Source organism: Lissotriton vulgaris, chromosome 6, assembly GCF_964263255.1.
Source record: "Lissotriton vulgaris chromosome 6, aLisVul1.2, whole genome shotgun sequence".
Classification (NCBI taxonomy): domain Eukaryota; kingdom Metazoa; phylum Chordata; class Amphibia; order Caudata; family Salamandridae; genus Lissotriton; species Lissotriton vulgaris.
In genome coordinates this window covers 1,040,110,640-1,040,126,961 of record NC_141694.1, presented here as the reverse complement: position 1 = coordinate 1,040,126,961, position 16,322 = coordinate 1,040,110,640, and positions in this window count along the sequence as shown.

The window sequence follows — 16,322 nt, the reverse complement described above, 5'->3', positions numbered from 1 at the left end:
CCCCCTTCCGCACCGAAGCCACCAAGATCATGTGCGGCGTACCCCGGGGCTCAACCCTCAGCCTAACTCTGTTTAACATCTACATGGCACCGCTCGCCCACGTTGCCCATCGGCACGACCTCAACATCCTCTCCTACGCCGATGACACCCAGCTGATACTCTCCCTCACCAAGGACCCCCACACCGCCAAAACCAACCTTCACGAAGGAATGAAGGCTGTTGCTGAATGGATGAGGAACAGCCGACTGAAGCTGAACTCGGACAAGACGGAGGTCCTCATCCTCAAGTCCAACCCTTCAGCCTGGGATGACTCCTGGTGGCCGACCGCACTGGGAACCGCTCCAACACCCTCCGACCACGCACGCAACCTAGGGGTCATCCTCGACTCCACCCTCTCCATGACTAAACAGGTCAACGCCGTCTCCTCCTCCTGCTTCAACACCCTCCGCATGCTCCATAGGATCTACAAGTGGCTCCCCACTGAAACGAGAAGAACAGTCACACAGGCCCTTGTCAGCAGTAAGTTGGACTATGGAAAAGCCCTCTACGCAGGAGCCTCGGCCAAACTCATGAGACGGCTCCAACGCATCCAGAACACCTCTGCACGCCTGATCCTCGACATCCCTCGCTGCAGCCACATCACACCTCACCTGAGACCTGCACTGGCTCCCGGTCAACAAGAGGATAACCTTCAATCTCCTCACCCACACACACAAGGCACTCCACAACAGCAGACCAACGTACCTCAACAGACGACTCAGCTTCTACAACCCCCCCCCCCCCGCTTCTGAAGAGCGACCTCAGGCGGCAGATCGTTCTCCCACCTCGCATCAAAGACCTGGAACACCCTTCCATCCACCTACGGCAGACCCAAACCTGCTGACCTTCAGAAAACTCCTCAAGACCTGGCTTTTTGAGCAGTAGCAGCATTCCCCACCCCAACGCCTTGAGACCCTCACGGGTGAGTAGTGCGCTTTACAAATTATATTATTGATTGATTGATTGATTGATTGAATGCAGGGGTGGAGCACAGCGAGCCGGCCCTAACCTTCGCATCCACCATTGGTGGCTTCAATTACCTGATACAGAGGGCTGCTGCTGCTTCCTTCCCCCACTGCGTGACACTGAGCTCTGGGAGTGCCATGTGGAACCCCGATCCATTTGGGGTCCGCTGCTTCCACTCAATCAGCACGGAGGTGCGACCCTGGGCCCAGTGCCATCACCAATGATCTGCTGGAACTTGCATCGGCACCCCCGGCCCCGTGGCTCCTCCAGGCTTGTGATGGTGATTCCTCTCCCCTCCTTAACATGACGACCTTCTGGAACATGTGGGTCCATTAAGGAAGCTACCGCTCTCGATCCCGTTGGGCACCTCCTTTTTCTTCTTTGTTAAGAGCCTACAGAGAGGAGTACCACCCTAGCTGCCATCAGGGCGAGAGACACTCTTGGAATCAGGAGCATTGGATATCTGTGGAGTCGGGCCCCGACCGGCGATACAGCGGAGAGCCTGGCTGGGTCCTGATTCATTGGGATCTAATCATTCCCTCCATCCCTCACAGTGGTCCTGAGGCAAAGACATGCTGGGTTCTGGTTGAGACTGTGCCTTTGCACATAGCCCACTACACGCGCCCCACCATGTGGAAGCCTGTCATTGTGGCCTAAGTACCCCTCATTACCAAACACAGCCTTGGCCTTCAGTTGATACACTACTAGGAGTGCTACACTGCTAGCTGGCCATAACTAGACGCAGCCTGTCTCCAGCACGTTGCCAGGATGGGTCGTTAAGACCCTAAATAATGGAAGCTAAATTTTGACAAGCAGGGCGCTACTGACTGGCCTGACCAAAGCTTGGAGAAGGATGAGGGGTCGGAGCGAAAAGAGGCACCACAACTTCTGGATGGTGCCGCCGCCATAATGGCGGAACTCCGGGTGGGGTTCAACGCCACAGAGGCGAGGTTCGGTTCGCTCACCTCCAGGTTAGACAGGATGGGAGAACACCTAGAAGGGCATAGTACCTGGTTTGATAAGGCTGAAAAGAGAATCTACACCCAAGAAGATCAAACCAGGGATGAAACACACAGGCTAGCAGGTGGAGCACTTGCTCAAGACAGTGCCCATCAAGAATGAGGACCTGGAAGCTAGGTCCCGAAGAAATAATATCCGCATAATGGGACTGGCAGAATCCACAAACATTAAATGTCCTGAACCATTCATTGAGCCCATGCTTAGTGAACTATTTGGTGCTGGAAACCTCTCAAAGAACTTGGCGGCACACCGCTCTCTTGGCTCATGGCCTCCTCCTGTGGAACCCCCATGCTCCATCATAGCCCACCTACTCAACTACAGGGACCGTGATACAATTCTTTACATGGCACAGGAGAATTCCCCTGTGCAATAAATACCAGGGTGCTGTGCTTTTTTTTTATCCTGACCATACCATTGCGGTCAGGAGATCCTGCATAAATTTCTGAAAGCGAAGTGCCAACTCCATACAAAGGATTTCAAATATGCTATGCTATATCCAGCTATGCTGCGGGCGATGGTTGATGGCAACTCCTGTTTATTTGAGAACACTGCTGATGTCTTTGCCTTCTGAAAGCAACATAAAAATGTCCTTCACAAGAGACCGGCACGGTCTTCTGATCAGTTTTCTCCGTACAAGCAGCTGGCTGCGAGCACAGATCTCTTTGCGGTGGACTGAGGGCAAAGTGTTTGTAATTGATTATGTTGTTAAGCTGGATAAATACTGCACCAAACTTGAACAAGGAACTGTGGCAGTTTTTAAGTTCTACAGTTAAACATGTTTCCATATCTATTATAAGTAAATCTAGGCGGTTTGAAATATGTGCTTCGGGCATCTGAGGTGTTGCCTGCCTCCTTCAGATGAATCCAAACAAGTTTCTCTTGGGGTTGTTCCTTTTTCTCTCTGCTTTATGATAATTGGGGGGGGAGAATGATCACAGGGCCTTGAACCCAGGTGTGGGAGGTGGGTGGGTTTTGATGATTTTTGATTGGGAAGCTGATTACAGTTTTATGGTATTGTCGTTTTATGATTTTTTCCTTATGTATGTCCCTCCGTAGATCTCCTTCCTCCTCCATTCAATACGTGGCAGGTACACGCTGGCAAGGCATGCACACTTTTTTAGGCCCAGGGTCATGGTATTGGATCCCATGGTAAATATAAACCTTCTCACCCGGAACGTGTGGGGGCTCAATAACCCCAGGAAATCTAAGTTGGTACTGGCATACCCCGGTGGCACAATGTTAAAATATCTTTTATGCAAGAAATACACCTTCCACCACAGAAACTCCCCCATTTGTGTCCTCCTGGGGAACACACAGATTCTTTGAAAGTTACAGGAACTATTCCCGAGGGGTTGTCTTCTTATCCACCACACCCTCCCGTTCACACACAAGGACACTATAGCTGGCACTCAGGGGAGGTGTTTGTTAGTGGTGGGGACATTGCTGGGCAGGACGGTGCTCTTCCTCAATATTTATGCACCTAACACGGACGACCCTATTTTTAGGGGGAACTTTCACGCCTTACTAAATCAATATGACTATGACGCAATCTTTCTAGGGAGAGTCCTGAATCTCGGGCTTGACCCGAGACATGATTCCTCCAACCCACTTGCAACTACCAAACTTCATGCTCTTCAAGTGGTGAGGGACATTATACATTCCTTAGACCTAACCCATCTCTGGTGTACGCATCACCCTGACGTCCTTGGGTACACCTTCCACTCTGCACCGCATTCCACACAGACACGTATAGACTACTGCCTTACAGATGCACGGGGATGCCAATGGACAAGGGGCATCAATACGTTGCTGCGCACATTGACGGATCATGCACCGGTGCTCCTTCATTTACAAGTTGCACATTCAACTGGAAGGGAACGCAAATGGTCCTTTCCCGCTACTGCACTACTGGACGTCGTATTTCAGTCTGAATTGCAAGAGGTCATTACTGAATAATTTACCTTTAACACCGTTACGGTGGTCAAATACGCAACATTATGAGACGCCTTTAAGCATATATCCGGGGTGTTAGTATATCTAAACAGGCGGTAGTCTTGAGATCGATCCCCTGGAGTCATGCCCGAGTTGAAAGTGAATTGGCTTCACTAGATGCGACACCATCCACACCACACACCATGAACAAAAATAGTGCTCTTATTTTGGAATTCAATGAACATGCTTCTAGGGAAGCGTCACTGCTGGGCAATTTTCACACAGCACGCCGAAATGGGGAGGGTAAGCACCCAGGTAGAACTCTGGCACGTCTGGTACGGATACTAAAGTGCAAAGTGTTCTAAATAGGCACTCCGGACCAGAGGAAAAATTTATTTAATGAATGCTTGTAACCTTGAAGAGTAGTTTAACAATAACGTAATTCCTTTGTATTAGATTTCCTGAATATTACATTCTGTAGGATAACACAATATGGGTAATGTACAGAGAGGAAGATAGCAGTTAAAAAAGTGCTCATTTATAGAAATGTTAAAGCGAACTTGCCTCTGATGATGTCTGAGACTTTCATGAGCCTAGGAAAATAAGGGTCAAATTAATACTCAGTACATGTTAATAATATTCTGGATGTTGTCATTAGTAATTTAACTACATTTAATAAATTGAAGAATTTACATAGTGGTTACAATGAAATTATGGCCTTGATTAAGCCCTCTTGGAACTAGATTGGACAACACAGATCTGTTTTAGGTAAGATTTGCTTAAAGAAGTATTGGAAATTCTTTTAAGAGCATTTGGGGATATCACTATTTTCTTGAGAAATAATACCTTTGTAGCAGATATGCAGGATGGGGCTTATCTTACTGCATAACATTATCAAGGAGCGCAGTGTAGCTACAAGAGAGTAGATAACAGTAGGGACCAGTGTTATTGTTGCCCACTGTTTCAAGATGAAGGTATAACACACCTGAGGAGAATGTCATCTTTCTACTAAGGTAGGAGATAAAGGGATACATTTCACAATTTTAATATGGATGCACCCCACAAATTTTGCTGGGGATATGGCCCCTATGTAAAATGTTCTCATCAGTATACCTGAGGACAAGTTAGAACAGTACACTTACTGCTCAGTTTGGATTCTCTGTCATTACGTACCCCTGCAGTGCAATTGTGGATTGGTTGAGCGATGAAGAATGATGCTGGCATACTGCAGTTTAATAAATATGAAGGGGAAATGGCTTTACAGGTGACTAACAACAACGTTTTAGAACTAAGGAACAGAGAGGTTTGGAAAATTCCCTCCCCCCCCATTAAGTAATATTTCGTTTTAAAAGAGAGGATTGGTGAAAACATGCTGTCCCCATGAAGTGATTACCTTATGAACTTGTGGTTCCCTTAGAGCCTGTTGTACCTGACACCAATATGATATTCTCATTTATATTTGTAAAGGCAGAGTATTGTTCTCTCATCAGTGGTTTTGAGCATTAAAGTCCATCCATAAGGTGAAAGCCTCTTTGAAGTCGCTCTAAAAGATAACCAGTACAATTCGTTCAGTGTGAGTCCCAAGGTCATTGCGTAAGCACTAAAGAGAGACTTGGACCACCTATGCCTGGAAGTTGGCAACATCATCTTGCAGTATGCTGATGACCTCCTTGTGACTACACTATAGCTCTTCTGAACTACCTCCAGGAGAGACACAAAGCCTCATTGTCAAAATGCCAGTGCTGCCAGAAAGAGGTGACTTACCTGAGTTATGTGATATTCCATAGTTCAATCCGCATGTCACCTGACAAAATAAAATTGATTCAGGGCATGCAGCCCCTTTCCACCAAGAAAAGAATGATGTTGTTCTAGGGGATAATGAACTACTGCCACCACTGGATCCCTGAATGCAGATGCTATGACTAATGAACTTGCAAACTGTTTCAAGAAACTGAAAGAGACATTGTACACTGTGCAGCATGGGGACTGTCTGACTACAAACTGCATTTCCATCTCTGTTTTAGAGAAAAATGACATTGCAAACGATGTGGTGCTGGAAAAAAGGCCTGTGGGAAAGTGCTATGTGACTTTGACTTCAGCAGTGACTGGGGTTAGGCAGCTGTGATGGCCGATATGATAGCTCATTGTGTTGGACTATACTTGTATTGTCTAGGTGCCACATTTGGTACAGTTGTTATTGTCATCTGGAGCGGCACAACCTCTTTCCGCTGGCAGGCACACAGGTTATGAAGGCACCTTGTTGTCTAACTGTAATATCATAATAAGATGCCCACCTGTTAATTTGGCAAGATTATTACCTGCAATAGGTTATTCTGATGTGACCCCTAAGTATGTTGGTGTTGAGATTGTAGAAGCTGGCACCCCACCAAGATTAGACATCATTTGAAAAGGCAGACTATATGAGTGGTACACTGATGGGTCCTCCAGCAGACCGATATACACCAATGACAGAGGGGGGTATGCTATAGCAATAGCAGACACCATAGTTGAAAGTGTAGCTCTGCCAGCAGACACATCTACCCAATAAGATTAGCTGTATGCTGTAACAAGACCATGCAACCTAGTTGAGGGGGATACTGTTTACATTTACACTGACTAACATTATGCTTTGTAGTTGTTCATAATTTTGGCCAACTGTGAAGTATTGTGGATTCATAACAGAAGCAGAGCATATTTCTGAACATGGTTCTTTAGTAAGGAGCTTGTTGAAAGCAATATTACTACCCACCAGGATAGTTGTAATAAAATGTGAAGCACATACAGGAGCTAATACAAACATATCCAGAGGTATCATCATGGATGACACAGCAGCAAATGAGGGCATGTTACAGCCAGTGCAGATGGGACTAATGAATAAAAGTGTTCTAAAAATACAGCTCGTTCAGAGACAATTGTTGCAAGCTAATGTGAAGAAAGCACAATGGTCTGCAACACCAGATGAAGAGAGAGTGTGGATAGATGCTAGATGTGAGCGGTATAATGAGGGGACTGTGGACCTACTGGGGTGAGAGGCCTGTGGCCCCATGCTGTATGCTCCTTTCCATTACAAGTAGTATATGAGGAGGGGTCCCAGTTGATACAATATCAAAAGCCCAAACTCATAATTCATAGACTAAACAATAAGAAACTTAATGAGAATTGATTTGGAGAGATGCTTTTTAATATACATCCTCATTTGAAAATTGATTACCATGTCTTCACAACAATACACTCTAAGACATTTAATAACATGCCCAAGACAGGGGGGCGTGGGAAGGAAAGAAGGGTGAGAAGAGGGAAAATGTGCAGGATAGTGCAAAAGTCAAATTAGTCATCGAAAAAGTACTTAGTACGTGGTCTCATCCACATTTAACATTGAGTGCCACATTGGACATGTATACATTGTCATATACGTATTCATGTACTCAAAAAATCCTATCCCATTTTCAGCTTGCACAGTCACAAATGATCCTTTGCTAACAGGTAGGAACAGACAAGGGTGTGTCGACGTTTCGACCCCAGATGAGTAGGCGACGCTATTGCCCTACGGCGGGGTCTTCCTCAGGACAGGCAGTGGTGGGGTGTTGGGGTAGTGTAGAAGGGCACCTATGGGGGAGAGACTATTTAGTGTTTGCTTATTGTATTAGAAGGGGGATGCGGGGGCTATACAAGCCACACCAAGTTACCTACAAGAAGCACAGTGATTCACGTGGCTCCGTCTGATGAAGGTGATGGGCCGAGGGCTCCTGATACCAAGAGAGCGTGAACCTAAAAAGAAATTAGGCTACTGTAAGGTTGTGGGCAGCAGTTGGCTAAGTTCCGCAACAAAACATTAATTGCTACTATTTACAAATTTACACAGGTGCTTGAATTAATAAGCATCAAACACAACCCAGCCGGGTTAAAACTTAAAACAATATCACACGGTGGAGGATGAACCAAACCAACAAAAATCAGGACTGGCCCTAATCATTATGTCACTCAGGACATTCCTTAATGGAAAACGACTACTGTTCATCAAACAAACTAGAAACTGACCTACATGGTATGGCGGTGACCAAGAATAACATCATGTTAGCCAAAGGCTCACCTATTCATGCTATTGCTTAATTCGATTTCTTTTCCAAATATGCTGCCTTTCAAAAAGCGATGAACGCTTCCATTACTACACATGGTTTTGTTCCACGTTAGGTCCCTGCAGTAAACAAGAAATTGAGAGGGTCGTTTACAATCTATATCTCTCATGTTATAGAGGGATATACGGTAATTAGCCGGGAATTTATTTACTCACCAAACTAAGCCTTGAACAGCGGAATGAATCCTTGCTGGTGAAACTGAGCGACAAGTCTGTGCACACGCGCGGGCATCTCAGCGCGAGGCACGGAACGCCAAAGAACTTATGTGTGGGCAGGCAGCAGCTAAATGTCAGCACATTTGTTACAGCCAATGCGAATGTAGTAGAAAGGGCAGACATACTTAGCTCCGGTTGAAGTTAAGCTAGAGATCGAAAGCTCCCATTCAGTAGCGGGCTTCCGTTTGTCAATGACATTAACACCGGTAAGGTTTAAAACGCAAAGATAATTATTCGCAAATGTTACGGTTGCATTTATAAAACATTTTATGTAATTCTGATGTACAAGCAAAATAAATCGAACCAAAAATAGTGAGACATACCTAAAGCCAAGCAGGGGTACGATCTTTCTATTGAAGGTGACAAATGGCCTCATATTAGGATTCCTATATTTATAAATAATTAGGTTATTTATTCCTCAGGTGTCCATAGTCAAAGGACATGCAGAAATACAGTAGGGAGCATTACATCTCAGTTCCTAGGTTGACATACATATGAATTTGGACAAAAAACATCAAACCACGTCTGCAAGAAAAGAAACATTGCATAGAGCATTTCATTTCAATACATACATTGGATTTGTAACAAGAAAATGCAAGATATATCAAGGTTAGAACTGTTGTTAGACACTGCATATAAACATAATGCTACAGGCATGCTCGTTGAGCATAATTATTATCTTGCTCATTTAATCCATGAAATACAGTGTCCAAACGACTCATCCACTTGCTTTCTCTTATATTGAGGATGGATGCAATACTGCCTCCCCGTGGGCCCAAAGAAACTTTTTCCAGCACCACCCATTCAAGCTCATCCACTGTGTGCCCCAACCTTCTATAGTGGTCTACTAGTGGAGCCCCAATCACCTCACATCTAATCCTGCTTTGATGCTGAAGGATGCAGGCCTTTATTTTCTGCTGTGTTTGGCCTATATACAGTAAATCACACAGTTTGTGTTGCAGTTGGTGAATGTTTTTAAATCTACACTGTGGTGTTTATACTTGAACTGCTTTGTTTGTACACACATTGGGCAAGCTTTACAGTGTCCACACCTATAGTTACCATTCAGAGATGGTAGATTCCTCCTGGGGAACCTCAACTTCCACCTGGAGAACAACAACGACCGCAACACCAGCACCCTGCTCGACAACCTCGCCAATCTTGGACTCAAGCAGCTGGTGTCCACCCCCACCCACCTCGCCGGACACACACTCGACGCAGTCTTCTCTTCCTGCACAGACATCGACTTCAGCCACGCCACAGAGCTTCAATGGACGGACCACAGCTGCGTCCACTTCACCTTCAAAAGAACGACGACCCACCAGCAACAGGCTGCCCGCAGAAGCTGGAACAAGATCACAGCCGACCAGCTCGCCACCTCCCTGAGCCAGCACCCTCCTGCCAGCTCAGTGAACCCCAGCCAGGCCGCCGACAACCTCACGAAGTGGATCAGCAACTGCGCGGACGAGCTCGCCCCGCTGAGGACCCCGCCAAGCAGACCCGGCAGCAAGAAAGCCCCATGGTTCACCGGCGAACTCAAGAGCTCCAAGAAGAACTGCCGAGCCCTCGAGAAAGTCTGGAGAAGGGAACCTACACCGGACAACAGGACCTCCTTCAAGCTTGCCACCCGGAAGCACCACCAGCTGATCCGCGCCGCCAAGAAAAGTGCATTCAAGGACCGGCTGGACAACAACGCACACAACTGCAAGGAACTCTTCAACATCGTGAAAGAGCTATCCAACCCCAGCGCAGGAAACAACGACATCACCCCATCGCAAGACCTCTGCAACACCCTCGCCTCATACTTCCACAACAAGATCGCGGACATACACAATAGCTTCAACAACCAACCAACGCACACCACGACCGAACAACCACCCCCCACCACCACCCTCCACGCCTGGACCCCGATCAGCACCGAAGACACCATCCGCACGATGAACTCCATCCACTCCGGATTGCCGACCGACCCCTGCCCTCACCACGTCTTCAACAAGGCCGACGCTGTCATCGCACCCCACCTGCGAGACATCATCAACACATCCTTCGACACCGCCACCTTCCCCGAGAGCTGGAAGCACGCCGAACTCAGCGCTCTACTCAAGAAACCCACAGCGGACCCCACCGAACTCAAGAACTACCGCCCCATCTCGCTCCTCCCGTTTCCAGCCAAAGTCATCGAGAAGACCGTCAACAAGCAGCTGGCCGCCTTCCTCGAGACGAATGGATCCCTCGACCCCTCACAGTCTGGCTTCCAAGCCAACCACAGCACCGAGACCGCCCTCATCGCCGCCACCGATGACATCCGAGCCCTGATGGACAACGGAGAAACAGCGGCCCTCATCCTCCTAGACCTCTCCGCGGCATTCGACACTGTCTGCCACCGCACCCTAGTACAGCGCCTCAGCAACGTCGGAATCCAGGACAAGGCTCTGGAATGGATCATCTCCTTCCTCGACGGAAGAACACAGAGAGTCCGCCTACCACCGTACAAGTCAGAGGCCACCGAAGTCATCTGCGGCGTCCCCCAAGGATCCTCGCTGAGCCCCACCCTCTTCAACGTCTACATGAGCCCCCTCGCGGCCATCGCACGCCAACACAACCTCAGCATAATCTCCTACGCCGACGACACCAAGCTGATCCTCTCCCTGACCAACGACCCCGCCGCCGCAAGAGCCAACCTGCACGAAGGGATGAAAGAGGTAGCCGAGTGGATGACGACCAGCCGCCTGAAACTGAACTCAGACAAGACGGAGGTCCTCATCCTGGGCTCTTCACCCTCCGCCTGGGACGACTCCTGGTGGCCTCCCACCCTGGGCACCGCACCCAAACTGACAGACCATGCACGCAACCTGGGCTTCATCCTGGACTCCTCCCTCTCCATGACCAGACAAGTCAACAACGTCTCCTCGGCGTGCTTCAACATCCTATGCATGCTACGGAAGATCTTCTGGTGGATCCCTACCGAGACCAGGAAGACCGTCACCCAGGCCCTCGTCACTAGCCGACTGGACTACGGCAATGCCCTCTACGCCGGTACCACCGCCAAGCTCCAGAAGAGACTCCAGCGGATCCAGAACGCCTCAGCCAGACTCATCCTCGACATCCCACGAACCAGCCACATCTCCGGACATCTGAGAGACCTACACTGGCTCCCCGTCAACAAAAGAATCACCTTCCGCCTCCTCACCCACGCACACAAAGCCCTACACGACCAAGGCCCGAGCTACCTCAACAGCCGAATCAACTTCTACGCTCCCAAACGCCACCTCCGTTCAGCCAACCACGCCCTCGCCGCGGTCCCCCGCATCCGAAGAGCGACTACAGGAGGAAGGTCCTTCTCCTACCTGGCCGCCAAGACCTGGAACTCCCTCCCGACCGACCTGCGCCTGACCCAAGACCACCTCTCCTTCAGGAAGAAGCTGAAGACCTGGCTGTTCGAGCAGTAGCGCCACCCCCCCTACCCCCAGCGCCTTGAGACCCTACGGGTATGTAGTGCGCTCTAGAAATGTCTTTGATTGATTGATTGATTGATTGATTGTAGATTCCACAAAGATCGCAGGGAAGGCGGTTCAGGCGTAGACAGGTATGAGCTAACCACCTGATCCTTTATATTCCGTGATTTTTTGAAGGAGTGCATAGGTAAATGTGGTTGTCCAATTTCCTCAGATACCAAAGGCCAATACTTATTGACGATTTTCTTTATGTTGTTACAAGGCTTGAACATGGACACTCTGATATTGCACTAGCTTGGATGAATGCACAGAGGCATTTTGCTTCCCATTGAATGGATTGAAATAGTTGCTGGTGTTCGCGGATTTGTTTTAAAAATGAATGGAGTTGTGTCCAACAAGGAAGAATGATGCAGCAAATGCTGCTTAGTGCTTCAGGTAACCCATCTCTCCTAGGTTTGGGGTCAACCAGGGCATAAATAGTGATAGAGAAGATTGCTTAGTAGCTGCATTTAAGCAAAACATTTTGTAGTTAGGAATAAAGTGTAAACTGCATACCTCATACCAGCCCCCCAACCTCAGGCCCGGAGGAGAAAATGATCTCCAAAATAAATAGATTAGTAAAGGCAACTGATGGAACAGGCCTGAAATTGCCTGATGATCTGCCTTTAGTACTGCACACTATAGGGGCAGAGTCATCTAAAGCAGGTACGGAGACATGGTCATGGTGAGGAAAATAAAAGCTGTTTCTCTTAGATGTAGGTGGACTCAACCACAGACGGTGAACCACCGCCATGAATGGATTAAGGGGACAAGATGCAGGGCAACACCCCCAACGCCTGAGACGAAGGTACCAGAAATTGGTGAACATCTATCACCAGAGGACCTGCACAACACAACAGACAATGAGAGGACGTACCTGACCATTCTATGACCCACGCTGGGTGCCCATCATAAACTGTCAGAAGTACATGACTCCTGCTGATGCTGTTGAGCCAATTACACAATGCAGTCTTGAAGAAAGGTGATGGTCTGCACCTGCAAAAAAATACACTGAAGAGGACAACACGGGGCAGGTCCATGAAACCACCCATGAACAAGACCAGGAGGAGAAGCAGATGACTGCACACTTTGTGTCTTTAAATTACTGACACTTATAGAAAGTGCCTTGGAGCGTAGTGACTAAGGGACACTGTAGCAATGTGCATCGCATAGAGCAAATAATATTTGTTGTTCACTAAATTATGAGTATGCGGTCTGTATCATAACAGTCAGCTGATATCATAATGCACACAGGAAGTAGTATGAATTGAATACTAGCATATCATTTTGTCTATGCTCAATAATAATTATCTCATCGGAATACATCAATTTGTCAATATATGCATTTCATGCAAGCACTGTATGATGCCATCCAAAGATTTGTAACTATGTTCCCCTCGGAAAAAGGAGGAAATATAGTCTATATACCTGTATTGAACACACCAACGGCCTACGGGCCTTACGGTATTTCTTAAAGGGAAGATCATTGAAGTTCACAGAACATATTGAAATGTTGATTGAATTTGTATGGTTCTGTTTAACCAATAATATATTTTTATTTAACAAACAATATTGCCGTCAAATACAAGGTACGGCCGTGGGCGTTAAGGGTTCATCCTGATAGGCAGAACATGTGTTTTGTACCTTTTGCTATTGCTGCCAATGTTACTTTCAGCAGGGTTTATTTGACTGTTTAGACAATCCTGTTGGTTTCGCAGTGTCTTGAATTGTGGCCAGTTGAAGGTATCAATGCTCGTTGCATTGAAGAAACCCAGCATACTATGTACGTGAGCCTTGTAACTCAACAACAAACTAATTCACGTGTTGGGCGTTGTACGCAAGGAAACGCCCGTTCACCATCTGCTATAAAACGCACCCCCGCCCTCTAACGGTGCTTCGCTTTGTCGCGTCACCGCCTGTGATTCCCGGAGGTATTGCTGCACACCTTACCTGATTGAGAAGCCGTCCGCGGATCCTGCTTCTTCTGTGATGCATTCTTTGACTCCATCGGCTCCAGGATTCTTCCAAAGGTCTTCCCTTCCCTTCCCTTACTGGGTCGACATCTCTACCTAGGAGCATTCCTCTAACCTGTGAAAAGAAAGAGAAACTCAGAGTTATTCCGGAACCGGCAACGGTAATGTTCATTAAAAAAGAAAGCGAGTCAGGAGAAAAGCCGGTAAGCCTTTAAACCTCATTTAAGAAATGTATGGACATTGATTGCATCATGCAAGGACACTTGAGAACCATTTATTGCAAAGCAAGAAAGTACTTGGCATTACCAAGGACCTTAAAATGCTAATCAAGAAACTGAATGAACATTCAAAAGTCTAGAGTATTTGTGTATATGGCTCGAAAAGAACACTGACCAGTACATGTATTGCGCATTGTTTTATCTGTATAAACCTGATCCCGGAGTAATTCACATTAAAATATCCTTGAGCTTGGTAAAAAGGGAAGGCTTATGGCTCCTGAAATTTAAGGAGTACTTTGGCCATAAGATTGATATACTTTGTCCTGCGCTTGTTTTTTCTTATTTATTTTTCAGAACCCTGCCTGGAAAGTCATCCCTGAGAACAAAGGTATGACAAGAGTGAATATTTGTTGTACTACTGATTAACATAACTCAACTCAACTAATCATGTAATGGCATGAATATTGTAGTAAATATACTGATGTTGTGCTCATTATTCTCCTATGCACCTAGAGTTATCTCATGAGGATGTTAAGATGTTATCTTAGAAGTGTAGGCATGGGCTCTTCCATAAATAGGTAGGCAGCCATTGGTATTATTAGTTGGGTGTATAACAGAGAAATAACAAACACTGTGTTTTGACATCTAATGTGTTCCTGTTTTGTGAAATATTAGAAAGAGAGCTCAGAGTCACTTCCAGCTGAGAAATAACTACACGACTTCCTCAAAGAAGACTGAGTCCAGCGTTTTGTCTTGTTTTTTCTCACTCCACTTCCCCGTTCCCCTGGGAGTCATTTAGATTAACAGGAAACAACCGGAAAACACACCGGTGAGTGACATTGTGACAATGGGCACCTGCTTCGCCCCCCAGTTATGCAAACTTGTTTGTTGGCTGGTGGGGGAATCAGATGGCCTGGGTTGAAAAATACAATCATTGGGTCAAATGCATAACAGGATGGTATAGATATATTGATGATCTATGTATATTGTGAAAGGGTTCCCAAATTGTTGCTGAGAGCTAGCCCTGGGGGGTGGTGGTCCCCAGGGGCCATGACAGGGCTCCGAACACCTCTCTGCAATGCAGCTCTCTGACACATCCTGGTGGGCTAGTTGGCCCCCTTGGACCCCCAGTATTCAAGAGGAATTAGTTCCCCATCTGCAAACGTGCCAGGGGGCGTGATTGCAGAGTGCTGCAGGGAGGGGGCGGGACCTTCTGGCGCGATGCCAGTCTTTTTCTATTTAATTTTTTTAAGAAAGGGGGCTCTGTGGCCCCCCTTCTTTTCCTGTTTTACTGGCCCTGGGGACCCCATCCCCAGAGCCTGACCCCAATTTTATTTATTTTTTTAAATAAATTGTAAGGGGGCCATGGCCCCCCTTCCGGGGCAATAATCGGCCCGGGGACCCCATCCCCGGGGCATGACATATTTTTATTTCTTTGTTTTATTTGGAGGGTGGCTGCCTTGCCCCACCCCTAAGTCCATTTATGGCCCGGGGACCCCATCCCCCAGGGCTGGCCTTTGTTTTTTTTTTTAAATTGTAATTTTTGAGGGGGGGGCACATGGCTCCCTCCTGGACCACTAATAGCCCTGGGGACCCCATCCCCCAGTGCTGGCCCCATCTGTTGGCCCCCCACGGTCCCGCCGGATCCTCGCATCCTGCTGGAGCCGGCATTGCTTTTCCACACGGGGAGCTGCTGAGATGCAGCTCCCCATCTAGAAAAGCAATCTGCTTTGGTTTTTGGAAGAGAGAGCAGGTTTCCTGCTCTCTCTTCCAAAAATCAAAGCAAAGGAGGAGGAGCTACGACACCAACCAAGATGGCCGCATAGTCTCCCAGCTCCGCTGACCCCCGTCCTACGCTCACTTATCCTGTTGAATATCCTGATCTCCTGCCCCGGATTCGTGTGGGTGAACTAGTCGGCACTCCGTTGGTGTGCTCACGGAATTTTTCTGATGTTCTGGGGTGAAGTAACATCGAAAATGTTTTGAGGCCTAACCCAGACTGGAAGCCAGGGCCTCGATTGCTGGTCTACCCGGGTCCAAAGTGAACAACAACGGACTGCTGAGGGTGGTTGGGTCCGGTCCCTGGAACTTTTGAAAATCTCTCTGGACTACTTTGCAACCATCTGCTGCCTGGAGCTGTACCTGAGGTGAGGCAACAGGTGGCGCGCGGTGCTGCATCGCGGGGGGCCCGGCCCGGAGGCCCGGCAATAGCACCGCTGGTGCCCTGGGGGAGAGGTCCCGCCACGTGTTGCTGCGCGCTGCTGGCCCATCCCTCACGGCCTGTTTCTGCCCCGGCGAGGGCGCCTCTCCATGGCGATCGTTATGCCTG